Genomic DNA, 16,419 nt, shown 5'->3' with positions numbered 1-16,419 from the left:
CACCACCTCTTCTCCTGTTTGAAGAGCGTCCACCTCCCTCTCTTTCTCCTGCCCCCCCTCCTTGTTTTCCGCCTAAAGGGGGCAGGTCTAAAGAAGAGCCTGCCACAATTTCATTTTGTTCATTATCTGAGTTGTCAGTCCCTGAGTCATATGAAAACCTGCTGTTATTATTATTTCTGTAGATGTAGATCTTGTTTTTCCTTTCATCATCCTGATCTCTCATTAATTTTTTCCTCTTTCTAAATTTCACTTCATTTTGTAATTTATCTAGATTCCTTTGAATCTCTTTGTTTAATTTTTCGAAAGCTGGATCTACAGAAAAAATATTAACAGCTAAATATGCCTTTTCTACTTCAATCTTGCTTTCTTCTAACTTAATTTTATCCTCTGATATCATTAATTCCATCAGTTCAATTGTACATTTAGTTAGAATTGCATTCCATTTTGCAACAAATTCATTATCAGCATTTGGTCCTCTTAAACTAATGCCAGGGTCCAATTTGATCCTTAGACCTCTTGGTATTAGTTTTTCTCTAACATAGTTCTCAAGACTAGCAATCTCCCATTTAAGTTTCAATTCTTTAATAGCTTTAGCTTTATATAATTTGAACGCTGTGAACACATCTTCACTTTTTTCATCAATATTTTGCTCATCAATGATAATTGTGGCTTTAAAAGCTTCACTCACATCACTCTGCCATCTTTCATCAGTAATTTTAAATGCCATTTTACCACCCCAGAACGAAAAGCAACAGAGTTCTTGACAAAATGGAGGATACCAAATAGTAAATAGACTCCACTCGGTTCGTAATCAAAGATAGGTGCTCAACTGAAACAGCATTAAATCAGCTGCATATGTCCAAATTATAAATTATAGAAATGTGTGCACTCTATCCAGTTTACAAACAAAAAACAATTTTGGTGCTAGCAGTCACTATACAATAGTAAACAAAAGGATAAGAGAGTAGTCACAGCTAAAAAATGCATGCTGTGAAAAAGAATGACAAGGCAGCACTCTAATTGCGTAAATAACAAGTGGTTTATTTGGTAAACCTACATATGTCAAAAACAATTCACAAAACCCTTAATTATACTAAAAAGGAGTAACTAGTAAACCCAGGCCTGGTTTGTACTTAATCTAACACACTACCGTAAAACTACGGTTATAACAAATGATTGTTCGAAGTATATGGCTTGTTTAAACTATGCACTGTTACAAACAGACAAACAATGTGTAAAAGATGTGTGAAAGATAAACTGTTGCAACAAAATTCAAAGGAGACACAGATTAACAAATGTCCGTTTACCAGAGCACTTAGTGTGAATCACACGCTCTGCAATTGAGAAATGTTACAAAGAAGCAGTTCCAGTGTTACTGATTGGAAGACCAACTGTTATAGATTACTGAGCAAACAGTCTCACCACATTCGCGGTATGAAGTTCCAGTATTCGCTTCAACACTAGCTTTTATAATTACCACTTGATCACTCCAAACTATGCATATTTCTCATGCCAGATCCTGGTAATTCTCCAAACAAAGCGATGTGTGTTAAAGCTCCATAACGGTTTCAGTACCTCCTTGTATTCAAAAAACCGGAACTTCTATTCAAGACTGCTGCGTGCTTTTCAGTTGTCAGAACCTCATCAAAGTAACTCGGTATGCTTTAGACCAGCTGCCAGGGACTTAGCACTCCACTTCAAACAGTTGCATACAAGGAGGTACTGAAACCGTTATGGAACTGCTTCTTTGTAACATTTCTCAATTGCAGAGCGTGTGATTCACACTAAGTGCTCTGGTAAACGGACATTTGTTAATCTGTGTCTCCTTTGAATTTTGTTGCAACAGTTTATCTTTCACACATCTTTTACACATTGTTTGTCTGTTTGTAACAGTGCATAGTTTAAACAAGCCATATACTTCGAACAATCATTTGTTATAACCGTAGTTTTACGGTAGTGTGTTAGATTAAGTACAAACCAGGCCTGGGTTTACTAGTTACTCCTTTTTAGTATAATTAAGGGTTTTGTGAATTGTTTTTGACATATGTAGGTTTACCAAATAAACCACTTGTTATTTACGCAATTTGAGTGCTGCCTTGTCATTCTTTTTCACAGCATGCATTTTTTAGCTGTGACTACTCTCTTATCCTTTTGTTTACTATTGTATAGTGACTGCTAGCACCAAAATTGTTTTTTGTTTGTAAACTGGATAGAGTGCACACATTTCTATAATTTATGATAATAGAAATAAATTGAAAAGTTGTTTATAAATGTTTGCTCTATCTGAATCATAAAAGAAAAATGTTGGATTTCATGTCCCTTTAAGAATAAATAAATAGGATCTCATATTTTTCTTTTTTTTAAAAAAAAAAAACAAAAAAAAAAAACAGAAACGGGTGAATTAAAACCCACACACAAGGAATCTGCGCAGAAACTACACAAAAGCCTGTTTAGGAACGCAGCTTTGTAAGAATAAGTGGGAAGAAACTCACAAAGTGTATCTGACCCATTAATGCAAATACATTACTCACAGCTTATGTGCTATTGTCACAGTGAATTACATTCAGATGTTATGAGGCAACTAAATGGAACTTTTACGGCCTAACATCATTACATGCTCTGTTATCCTTACAAAGAAATGACCTTTTACTGTTTTTCTTTTCATTCCTACATTACCTTTAATCAGTTGCAGGGACATGGAAGCGATGCCTTGTTTAAAGAGACAATCTCATGCAAAAATGAAATGAACTAACTCTTAATATATATAAAGTGCTACCTGTTATATAGCTCCACTGCAACCCCCTTTAAAAGGTTTTTTTTTTTTTTTAAATGATGTGCTGTACAACCAATAACACAGACTATTATTTCCAATGAAAGTGTCACCTCATCTCCATGCAAAGTTCATCTTCTAGTCTAGCCCGGTCTGTGTACATGTGTATACAGTATATGAATATAGAGCAGCGTGGACAAATGTACATGTCACAAAGCCATTTAGAAAGGGGGAACACAGCATCATTACAACAGGTATTTTATTATTAAAATAAAAATACCTTTTTATAGACAGAAACTTCTCACAAACTATTTATGCAATACTATAGATTGTAATGTTTTACCATCGCTCAATATCAAGCCTATAGATGTGCTATTTTAATCTGTATTAAAAATACACAACTGACTTAAATATTATAATGTTCACATTTTTAGTATATTGATCTCACACAAATAATTAAACAACATTTCTATATATAACCCATCAAAAAGTATAGACTGTGTAGGTGAGAAGGTTATGTATTACCCCATGATTCCAACTCTCTCTGAGTCCCACTGTTGCGGCTTACACAGGGTTATTAATACATGATATAGAATATCCCCAGATTTGATAACTGGTATATAAACAAAGGCTTAACGCACTGAGCAAAGTCCTGTCAGAAGAATCTAAGGAAAGTTCTCTTCCAAATGTTACCTCCGTTAGTTGACAGCGTCCGCTTCACAATGCTGGTGGCGTGTAGCCTCGTTTTGGTGCCGACACTGTTAGTTCGGCATTGGCTGTAACACCTAGACCACTGGGGTTCTCTACTCTGCCCCCAAACAATTTCAGAACTTGAAAGCAAAAACAACAATGTAGCGGTCTTTGGGTAAATAAGCCAGGAGAGATTCTGTAGTTAAAAAGTTCCGTTTATTCGATACATTATGTTAAAATAGAAAAGGGCACAGCAGACAGGTACTGCAGCTGGCGTGTTTCCTGCCTTGTCGATTTTAACGTAATGTATCCAATAAACTGAACTTTTTAACTACAGAATCTCTCCTGGCTTATTTACACAGAGACCGCTAAATTGTTGTTTAACATTTCTATATAGTCTGGCCTAGAATACCTGTAAAGTTTTTCACTATGCAAACAAGCAAAATAATGCATAAAAGTGACGTGGTCCTTTAAAGGGACACTAAACCCAAATATTGTATTTCAATATTCAGATAGAGCATGCAATTTTAAGCAACTATCTAATTTAGTCATATTATCAATTTTTCTTTGTTCTCTTGCTATCTTTATTTAAAAAAGCATGAATGTAAGCTAAGAAGCCGGCCCATTTATGGTTCAGCACCTGGATAGAGCTTACCGATTGGTGGCTACATTTAGCAAATTTGGGTTTAGTATCCCTTTAAGTAAAAGCTGTTTAAACGTAATGTGAATGTGAGACTTAATTGCTCATTAGCTGATAGGGACAACTCGCACATAAAAAGTTGTTTTATTCAGCACAGAAGCATCTATTCTGAAGCATTCTAGTTCAGATGGTACAAAGAAAATGTTTGACTATCTTACCCTTTAAAAGGCCATAATAGTAAAAAACAATAAGACATGCTCTAATTCATTGTGTAATTTTACGGATATCGACCCTGCGATACTGTGTTTAATCCCAGTAAAGAGGTTAAAATAGAAGTCGGATGGGCAAATAGCGCTGCTGATTGAATCAGTGGCAGTTTCTGTTTGGGACTGGCAGCGCTCTACGGTTCTTCTACTGTGTGTTTAACCCTTTGCAAGGGTTAAACACACAGTAGTGCAGGGTCGATAACGAATTAGAAAATGTATTTTTTCAACTATCATGGCCCTTTAAATATGCATCACTACAGATTTATCTAACAAGAAAAATAATATTTGTAGCAATGATTTATTCAAATCATTAGTAATGAATTTCCTATAAATCCTAAATCAATTATTATTATTAAACCTTTAACTAAGCAATATCATTCTTGATCGTATATATATATATATATATATATATATATATATATATATATATATATATATATATATATAAAATCATGTATTCTTATACATAAATTTATTGTGTTTGGTTGACTGTCCTACTGGAGAGATGGAAATATTCCAATATAGCCGATTGTTATCCTGACATTTTTTTCTTTTGCATAAAGTTTACGCAGAATAATGCTGCCTAGACATAATGATACAATGCCGCTGCTGCGCTGTCCTTTTGTTGCCACTTTACAGTATTCTAGAATCAAGCTGATTATTTGGCTGAGAGGATCAGACACGTGCCACTCTATTTCAGTACATGAACAGCAACAAGTGGCAGGGAATTACATAACATGATACGTTGAAACTTAATCCCACTAAAGGCTGACGCGCTGTGTGCATAAATGACAGGCAGACAGCAAAATGATGGGACTTAGTTAACGGCCCGTGAAAATTTACAAACACACACACATATGTATGTTAGTGTTCTCCCCAGGGATCTTTTTAGCGAGTGCACCACCAGGCTGATTTTACCAACCAATCTACTAAAATTTTAGCCAATATTAAATTAAAATGAGCTAATATTAAAAATGTTAATTTTTTATTGAACAAATTATCATTAAATACATTTATGTTAAATTATGCAATTACTTTGTGCTTTGGATAGCAGAAAATTATATAATAAAAAATATTACATAGTACCAACCCGGCTACTTCCTAATGCCACCCGGCTGGCAAAATTTTCTGTGGAGTCAAAAATGTATACAGAATGTTTTCATTACTTTTATGGATATCATTGGGATACACAAGTATGGTCATTTATAAATACAGTGTAAAATCTATATGTGTTTGCTTCCTCTCCATATAGAGCTATTGCTCTTATTTATTTTGTTAGGGATATATGTGCCTGTATAGAACTATGGGAGTTTTTCTTATCAATCAATGAGCAACTGATAGTTTGGTATCAGTTTATACAAACTATTTTCCTACTACTTTAAATACCAATTTAAACAACTGTAACTTATCTTTTCTTTATGAACACACACACACACACACATATATATCCAGGACATTTTTTGTTCAGAACCTAGGTAGATGTATCCACCAATCAGCAAGTGCTACCCAGGTGCTGAATCAAAAACGGGCTGGCTCCTAAGCTTACATTCTTGCTTTTTCAAATAAAGATAACAAGAGAAGAAAATTGATAATAGGAGTAAAATACAAAGGTGCTTAAAATTGCATGCTCTATCTGAATCATGAAAGTTTAATTTTGACTAGACTGTCACTTTAATCATGAAAAATATACTTTGGGTTTCATGTTCTTTTAAAATATTAATGGAATCCTGGGGGGCGTGTCTAAGCCATAACCACGATAAGTCGCAAAGTCAGAGAGCTCCTCATCTAATTTCATAATACTCTGATTATTGCTCTCCTGACAAACTATTTTTTCCCCTAATCTAGTGCAGGAAATACGGAAAAGACAGTGAGCATACGGATACTTCTTTTGCCCAACTTCCATGCACTGAAAACTCACTTTGACCGACCGGAGGATAAAGAAAAAGGCCACGGCCTGATGCCGCCATAGTGCTACTTTTACATTAACACTGGGGTAACGCAGTCCTATTCCTGATCTCTTCAGCTCTCCCTTAAGCCCTGCTCTCAGGTATGGCGGAGGACACATATCTACAGATTAAGTGCTTACTCAAAGATATTGAGCAACAGATCCTCAATAACTTCTACGATCTGGTTCCTATGTCGGAAGCACCGAGGAGATGTGAAGCAACATTTTACATCACCGAAGCAGCGGATACCGCTACACAACTTAAGGGACCCAGCTCAGCTGGGAGGTCCGGACAGACAACGGGGGAACTGGACACTAACATCGAGGTCGATTTCTACACCCCTGACACTGCTGATAATAGCATGCACACCGCACCGATTTCCTCACATCAAAGGAACCGGTCAGATATCCCCGCTATAAAGGAACTTTGTTTGGGAGATATCAATGACGCCCTCACCTTTGAGCAGGTTCGCCACATGGAACTTATTCAAATTGAGACACAGAGAGGTACGGCCAGCTACTGGGAGTACTTTTGCGGCATGGAAACAACGTGGTCGACTATGGCGCCTGCTATTACAGTTTTGAGAAGACAAGGTGCTGGCAAATCACACGCTATCACCACAGAGTTAGAGAACGACACCACATTAGGAACATATGCCCCTCCACTCATGGACACTAACCGGCCAAATCTAAGTAACTCTCAACTCTCCTATGGTCTGAAAGATTCCCTCCTGCTCCATACATCAGATCTAAACCTGTCATACAGGAGCGGTGTTGGCTAGTTATGGTGACTGTGATTATCCTGGGGCTTCTCATATACTCAGAGTCTTAGTGTACACCCCGTACTTAAATCTTCATAGTTATGTTTTGTATTTACTGTCTTCAACTGTTATTGCTGTGAGTAAGTCGCTCAGTAGAGCCTATCTAGCATCTACTCTCGCTAAGCCCTACAATTTAGTTTGCTGCCCTTCCTAATTAGTCGGACAATAAGCTGTATGGTTGACTGAGCGACTTCATCCTGCCTAGTTTCCTATACCTTGTTTGGTTAGAGACGTTTGAACTTTTAAGGTTTGTGTGCTTTATAGATACAATTGGGCTCCTATATATTCACTGTTCTGGGTCCAAATTTACTGTTGTTTAATGGAATGTGTATCCTTATGATGTTTAAGGAACTATATCTTAGAGGGTCAGGGTTCATGTCATACTGATGCATTATACTATACACCCCAACTCACAAAATAGGTTGTGATAGCTACTCAGGCATGCTATCGGGCTTAAAGGGCCATGATACCCACATTTTTTCTTTCATGATTTAGAAAGAGAATGCATTTTTAAACATCTTTCTAATTTACTTCTATTATCTAATTTGTTTTATTCTCTTGATATTCTTTGCTGAAAAGCATATCTAGATATGCTCAGTAGCTGCTGATTGGTTGCTGCACATAGAAGCCTCACATGATTGGCTCACCCATGTGCATTGCTTTTTCTTCAAATAAGGATATCTCAAAAATGAAACAAAATAAATAATAGAAGTAAATTGTAATGTTGTTTAAATTTGTATGTTCTATCTGAATCAGGATAGAAAGATTTTGGGTTTAGTGGCCCTTTAATATTCTATCAGCTCTATAGTTGCATTGCTGGAACCTCCACATGTAAAGTAGCCCTAACCTGTATAAGTGTTCATATATTTATTTACAAGGCTCCCTACACACAGATAATAACTTACTCTTAACCTACCCCACGCTTCTATCTCTGGCTCAGGTATACCGGTTAGATAATAAGAAAGCTCTGTATTGGCTAAGTTACGATCATGAGTTGACAGTTAGAGAGGCTCTCATTACCATGCATGATCAAATGGGTATGATATCTTACTCACGAACATCCATTTACCACCTATATTACATTTCAGCCTGCTAATGCATTCTATCTATTTATAATACCAGTAGATATACACACAACTTCATTCTTGACATTATACCTGACATTTCTGGAAGAGAATACCAAAATAATTGATGATGGGACTGAAATATGTGTTATTACAAACTACTGCATAAGTATCCCCCCACTATAAGAATACTATTACATGCCAGCCTTTTATCCCAAGTTAAACGTCCAGTCACGGTTGACACCCCTGAGATTACCCTATACCTTACATCCAACTTTAAAGGGAATTTTAACGGTACATAGTCCCCTGTTTCTGTACTTGCAGTGGCTTTAGGCACTTTGTTTTTAGGGAAGTATATGCTTTAACCTTTTTCACATCAATGGATCCTGGGGCTGCTCATCTAATAAGAATCACCTAATGTTACCATTTTACAGGTAATGACTCATCTTGTTAAGTTTGGATGATACATAGCAGATACTAATGATAGTAATATTAAGCTCTGTACACCCCCCACAATGGAAATTGGCTTGGAAATATCCCTCAGATGTACATTAGCCTTTCCCCTATATACCCCTTTAGCTCCAAGTAGTCCCTATCAGATATATTTTTGTTACTTAGCCCAACAATACTCTCTATAATATTCTTAAACCCCTTGGACACGCCCCACCCCCTTCCTTTCAATTTTTAAGCGTCTCTCGCCCGCTGATATTCCCTTAATTTCTCCTTTATATTTACCATTTCAATCTAAACTTACACTCCACTCAAAAAAAAAAAAAGAGATCTCATTTAGAATAGTCCATTTACTCTCTCATTCATTGACCAATAACCATGCTCTGAGTATTATTACACGTGATCATATGACATTATGACTGAAGGGATTTTTAGCAAATACTTATCTAACTATTCACTATTTCCCTCAACAAAATATATCACTGACATAATTTTCTTAAGCTCTTAAACTCAGCGTATGGGTTTCCTTGTAACATACCAACTGTTTATTATATACATGTGTCTGCTTTATCTGTCATTGTGAATGGACAACTTATTTATTTGTTACCTTCTGTAATCTCAATAAAAAAAAAAAAAAATATTAATGGAATCCTTAGACCTAAAACAGCTACTAAGAAAAAAAAAAAGTCTAAAAAATGCTAACGTGTCAGAAGCAGTTTACATTTGCAGAGGGGGGTGGGGGTCAGTTCAAGAGCAGCATTGCCGTACTGGGAGCTAACTAAACACATCAGGCGAGCCAGTAAAAAGAGGCATATATATGTATACACCAATCAACAGCTAGCTCTCTGAGCCTATCTAGGTATGCTTTTAAACAAAGGATACCAACAGAACAAAGTAAATCTGATAATAAAACTAAACTAAAAAGAATCTTAAAATTGCATGATCTATATTCTGATGCATATTTGTGGAAGAATCAGACCAGAACATGTTTATTACATATAAACTCCTCTGGCTGTTCAGCATCAATTGTATATAGGTTGTCAAAAGTCTCAATTTAACCTTAATGACCAAGGACATGCAGGGAACGTCCTACAAAAACTGATAGTTAGTGATCAAGGACATACCCTGCAAGTCCTCAGGGGGTTTCAAGCACTGGCAGTGATGCCTCGATATTGAGGCACTCTGTGGCCCTCTCTACATTGGCCAGTGATGGTGGCGATCATTGGTGGGTGGGAGCCATAGTAGGGAGGCGGGTGGGCAACCCATTGCTGGTTCAGTTCCGGTTTGATGTCCGGTGAGCAAATTTCTAGCAAATTGGGTACTTGCAGATAGCTGCCAGTACCCAAGATGGCGGCAAATTGGTAGAGGAGGGAGGGTTAGAGAGCTGTTCGGGGGGGGGGATCAGGGAGGTTGGGGGCTAATCCAACACTGCAGAATAAAAATATAAATAAATAAATAAATAAATAAATAAATAAATAAAAAGTGTTTTATTTTAGTAGTGGCAGTGACAATTGTGAGGTGGGGAAGGGAAGAGACCTGTTTGAGGGGGGGTCAGGGAGTGGGATGTGTCAGGTGGGAGGCTGATCTCTACACTTAATCAAAAAGGAGTCCTACAAACTGCCTAATTTACCCCTTCACTGCTGGGAATAATACAAGTGTGGTGCGCAGCGGCATTTAGCAGCCTTTTAATTACCAAGTAAATGCCAAAGCCATATGTCTGCTATTTCTGAACAAAGGGGATCCCAGAAAAGCATTTACAACCATTTGTGCCATAATTGCACACGCTGTTTGTAAATAATTTCAGGTGAGTGTTAACCTAAAAGTTTGTGAAAAAGCAAATTTGGGGATGAAATAATAAATACAAAATAATGTCTCCGCACTAATGATCAAACATGGTAAATATAAGCAACTCATTGATACAGGAATGTGGCATCAAAGAAAATAATCAATTTAATCAAGAAAAGACATAAAGAAAAATCTCTAAATCCAATACATGATCTGACATACATACATGTGTGTACATACACACACACACACACACACACACACATGTGAAGGGTTATTCAGGGATTCCTGACAGATATCCGTGTTACAATGTAACTATCGCTAATTTTGGAAAAAATGGTTTGGAAATAGCATAGTGCTATTTGTACTTATTGCCCTATAACTTGCAAAAAAAAAGCAAAGAACAGGTAAACATTGCATATTTCTAAACTCAGGATAAAATTTAGAAACTATTTAGAATGGGTGTTTTTGGTGGTTGTAGATGTGTAACAGATTTTGGGGGTCAAAATTAAAAAAAAAGTGTGTTTTTTTTTCAATTTTTTCATCATATTTTATAAAAAAAAAAGATTATAGTAAATTATAAGATATGATGAAAATAATGGTATCCTTAGAAAGTCTATTTAATGGCAAGAAAAACAGTATATAATATGTGTGGGTACAGTAAATAAGAGGAAAATTACAGCTAAACACAAACGCAGCAGAAATGTAAAAATAGCCCTGGTCCTTAAAGGGACACTGAACCCAATTTTTTTATTTTGTGATTCAGATAAAGCATGCAATTTTAAACAACTTTCTAATTTACTCCTATTATCAAATTTTCTTCGTTCTCTTGCTTTCTTTATTTAAAAAAGAAGGCATCTAAGATATTTTTTTGGTTCAGACCCATGGAAAGCACTTGTTTATTGGTAGGTGAATTTACGCACCAATCAGCAAGAACAACGCAGTGTGTTCACCAAAAATGGACCGGCATCTAAACTTACATTCTTGCATTTCAAATAAAGATACCAAGAGAATGAAAAGAATTTGATAATAGGAGTAAATTAGAAAGTTGCTTAAAATTGCATGCTCTATCTGAATCATGATAGAAAAAAAAATTGGGTTCAGTGTTCCTTTAAAGGGACAGTACACCGTAAAATTGTTTTCCAATTAATGTATTTTCAACGACTTGTTATACCAGCTGCAGAGTATAAAATGTTTGAGAATTTTCATTTTCAGGTTTATTTGTGTATATTAATTAGCTGGTTTTGTGCTTTTAAACCACAGCCTATTACAATGGGTTGAGCTTCAGGTAATATCAGATCTCATTATGTTATCACTTTGTGTACACACACTTGCTTCCTTCTCTTATAACTGTTTGTAAAGCAAAGCTCAATACTTAGAAAGGACAATGGAAATTTAACATTTTATTACTTAAACTATCCTGCAACCCACTGAGACTGTAATTTATTCTGCTGGCTGTGTTTACATAGTCTGTCAATAGCATATACTCCAATATCAAACTTTCAGTATAGGTTGTGATACCACAGGCTAAATCTGCTATTTCATATGCTGAAATGGAGGTAAAGGAGCTACTTGTAAACAATTTAATATACTACAGCAGGTAAAATGGAACATTGGGAACAATTTAAAGGGACAGTTTAGTCAAAATTAAACTTTCATGATTAAGACAGGGCATGAAATTTTAAACAACTTCCAATTGACTTTTATCATTAAATTTACTTTGTTCCCTTATTGGTATTTTTGAAAAGCTAAACCTAGGTAGGCTCAAACTGATTTCTAAACAGTTGAAAACTGCCTCTTAGGTCAGAGCATTTTGAAAGTTTTTTACAGTTAGACAGTATTAGTTCATGTGTGTCATATAGATAGCATTGTGCTCACTCCCGTGGAGTTATTTAGGTGCACTGATTGGCTAAATTGCATGTCTGTCAAAAGCACTGAGATAAGGGGCAGTCTGCAGAGGCTTTTATATATATATATATATATATATATATATATATATATATATATATATATATATATATATATATATATATAAAAGGTAATCACAGAGGTTTAACATATATTTATATAACTGGGGTGGTTATGGAAAACTGGGGAATGGGTAATAAAGGGATTATCTATCTTTTAAAAGAATAATAATTCTGGTGTAGACTGTCCCTTTAAAAAGGAGAGAAAAAATTGTGTGTGATTTTTGGGTGAACTGTCCCTTTAACGGTAAGAAAATTGAAAAATGCTCCGGTCACTAAGGGGTTAATTATAGATCTCTAGGTTAGGTGAAAATTAAGTTTAAAGAATTAAAGGGACAGTCAAGTCCAAAAAAAATTAATGTTTCAAATAGGGCATGTAATTTTAAACAACTTTCCAATTTACTTTTATCACCAATTTTGCTTTGTTCTCTTGGAATTCTTAGTTGAAAGCTAAACCTAGGAAGGCTCATATGATACTTTCGTAGCCCTTGAAGGCCGCCTCTTATCACATGCTTTTTTATTTGCTTTTCACAACAGGGGAGAGCTAGTTCATGTAAACCATATGGATAACATTGTGATCAGGCCCGTAGATTGTGGCAGACACTGCACTAATTGGCTAAAATGAAAGTCAATAGATAATAAATAAAATGTCATGTGATCAGGGGGCTGTCAGAAGATGCTTAGATACAAGGTAATCACAGAGGTAAAAAGTACATTAATATAACAGTGTTGGTATTAAAGGGAGTATCTATCTTTTAAAACAACAATTCTGGTGTGCTCTCCTCACTAAGTAATCTAGTGTGTACTTATTTAGAGGAGGACTCTGCATACATATGAAGTCTGCCAGGGAATCCCTAGTATAGTTTCAATAGATCTCTCCAATAACAAAAAGTCTCTCCATAACTTGCCATTCTATAAACATGTACTCTAATACCTGAGATAATTCTCTATGTATTTTAGTGAATCAATACCATATGTTCACATAGAAACTTAAACACTGTTTTTAATTATTAGTGAATTTAGCCAACTGGTTGTTCCATAAACCTGGACTACATTTATATAAACATGTACTCCACTACCTGAGATAATTCTCTATATGTCAAACTGAAATGCTGTTTTTAATAATCGGTGAAATAAGCAACTGATAGGTCCATAACATTTAAAGGGGCATTCCGGTACAAATGTAAATGCATATAGATTAATTACATCTTTAAATAGAAACATATTGCATTATACATGTATTGACAAAAATGCTTCTAGTAAACGTTATCATTGTTTTAGTGTTAACATTTTTCTCAGCACGTGCATGTGAGGCATAGCTAGATATTCTCTGTGCACCCACATTTTAAACACTGCAGCTGCTCAGAGCATCAGTGGGTATTGTATCATGTCAGCAATTAACAAATTGAGTCATTACTAGATTGAACAAGGAAGCACCTTAGGCTCTCTGAGCAAGTGCTGTGTTAAAAATTCTGGTGCACGGTGCATACTTAAATACACTTTTGAAACAGCTATAGCTTTTATTAGAAGCATTTGTGCTAATACATGTATATTGCAAAAATGTTTCTGTTCAATACCGAAATGCACCCATGTGGTTTCCAATTTGGGCTGCAATATCCCTTTAACTAAAAGTAGATTTACCATTTACATACACATTTTGAAGTATGATAAGATTATTCTAAAAAGCTGAGTTCTGTGTTATACTCAATGCATTAAAACAAACTGAGATGAGAAGATACACAATGATACTACTACTGCCAAGTTGCCTCCCATCCCTAACCAATTTAGTCATAACTCTCCGAAAGACAATAAAATATTCAGTTTCAGATAAGCATTAATTAAAGGAGAAAGGGTTGACAAAGTGTCAGTCAAGTGCCTGCAAGTTGCAGGGTTAACCCTTTGGAAGCTAAGGAGTGTTGCATTCGTGTCTGGCAGCCAATGGGTTGTTAATGCTTGCCAGGTTTCCCAGTTTTTCACCCCTCCTCAAGGGCCCAGATCTCTCACACTCCTCATGCACCGGCTGCTCTGCCCACACAGGGAACCCCCTTAGTAACCCCCCTACCTTCTCTCAGCCCTATGCTCCTCTCAAGTTCCTTCTGCCCAGGTCAGGCTGTCACTTCTCTCCGGAGGTTCCACCGAGCCAGTCCAGCCAGGAGCAGCCCCGCCCGGAGAAAGTATCATGAGACAGCCCCCTCCTCCATCAGCTCTCCCTGCCCGCCCACACTGCAACCTTATCCCCGCCCAGCAAGCAGCACAGAGACCGGTCAGACTGATACAGCTAGTGGTGTATATAGTGCCCCAGCCCAGCTCAGAGTTTGTTATGCACTAGACTAGCCAGTCTGCATCATTCATCCTGAGCTGCCAGTGCTGTATAGTGCCCAGCTCAGAGTTTGTTATGCACTAGACTAGCCAGTCTGCATCATTCATCCTGAGCTGCCAGTGCTGTAGTGCCCAGCTCAGATAGTTTATTATGCACTAGACCAGCCAGTCTGCATTATTCATCCTGAGCTGCCAGTGGTGTATAGTGCCCAGCTCAGAGTTTGTTATGCACTAGACTAGCCAGTCTGCATCATTCATCCTGAGCTGCCAGTGCTGTATAGTGCCCAGCTCAGAGTTTGTTATGCACTAGACTAGCCAGTCTGCATCATTCATCCTGAGCTGCCAGTGCTGTATAGTGCCCAGCTCAGATAGTTTATAATGCACTAGACTAGCCAGTCTGCATCATTCATCCTGAGCTGCCAGTGCTGTATAGTGCCCAGCTCAGATAGTTTATAATGCACTAGACTAGCCAGTCTGCATCATTCATCCTGAGCTGCCAGTGCTGTATAGTGCCCAGCTCAGAGTTTATTATGCACTAGACCAGCCAGTCTGCATTATTCATCCTGAGCTGCCAGTGGTGTATAGTGCCCAGCTCAGAGAGTTTATGATACACTAGACTAGCCAGTCTGCATCATTCATCCTGAGCTGCCAGTGCAGTATAGTGCCCAGCTCAGAGTTTATTATGCACCTGACTAGCCAGTCTGCATTATTCATCCTGAGCTGCCAGTGCTGTATGTGCCCAGCTCATAGTTTATAATGCACTAGACCAGCCAGTCTGCATCATTCATCCTGAGCTGCCAGTGCTGTATAGTGCCCAGCTCAGAGTTTATTATGCACTAGACTAGCCAGTCTGCATCATTCATCCTGAGCTGCCAGTGCTGTATAGTGCCCAGCTCAGAGAGTTTATTATGCACTAGACTAGCCAGTCTGCATCATTCATCCTGAGCTGCCAGTGGTGTATAGTGCCCAGCTCAGAGTTTATTATGCCATAGACTAGCCAGTCTGCATTATTCATCCTGAGCTGCCAGTGCTGTATAGTGCCCAGCTCAGAGAGTTTATTATGCACTAGACTAGCCAGTCTGTATCACTTATTGCACCCATTCCTGAGCTGCCAGCGCTCATTAGCTCAGCTGTCAGTATGCACGGTACAACCTAGGCATAGCTGCCAGTGTGTACATCATACAGTGCAACCCATCCTGACCTGCCAGCACACATTACTTCACTAACAAGTTAAAGCTGTCAGTATACACAGTACAGCCCAGGCATAGCTGCCAGTCTGCATAGTATAATTCAGTCATAATTGCACGTTTGTAACATACAGTGCACCCCATTCTGACTGAGCTGCCAGTCTGCACAGTATAATTCGGGCATAATCAGTTTTGTACACCAGCATGAGCTGTGCCAGCACTGTATTCCTCAGGCATAACTACCAATATGTACCATAGTGTCAATCCCATCCTGGGATACCAGTATGCAAAGTACAATATCAATATAGATGATAGTTGCCTGTTGCCAGTATATTCAGTTCACCCAGACATAGCTAGGAATCTGTTGTGTACCCCAGCCTAAGCTGTCAGTCTACACTGAACGTTACAGACAAATTAGATTTGTCAGTCTATACACTGCATTACAAACAAGTCTGAATATTAATATATCCTCCAGCCAGACCTAATAGTCTGCATAGCACTCAAGTCCTTATCTG

General features: G+C 37.4%; 1 protein-coding gene across 1 annotated transcript in view; it reads right to left on the bottom strand.

Annotated features, from left to right (window-relative positions):
• The window catches only part of DNMBP (dynamin binding protein), a 270,386-nt gene extending 255,798 nt beyond the window's left edge, over positions 1-14,588 (bottom strand). Inside the window, exon 1 of the mRNA XM_053692530.1 lies at positions 14,461-14,588. The gene's annotated coding sequence lies outside the window, so the exon portion shown is untranslated. The remainder of the gene's footprint in view (positions 1-14,460) is intronic.
• Between the last annotated feature and the right edge of the window lie 1,831 nt (positions 14,589-16,419).

Source organism: Bombina bombina, chromosome 9 (assembly GCF_027579735.1).
Source record: "Bombina bombina isolate aBomBom1 chromosome 9, aBomBom1.pri, whole genome shotgun sequence".
NCBI lineage: Eukaryota > Metazoa > Chordata > Amphibia > Anura > Bombinatoridae > Bombina > Bombina bombina.
Note: the sequence above shows the minus strand (reverse complement) of the source record. Positions and strands in the feature narration are given on the sequence as shown.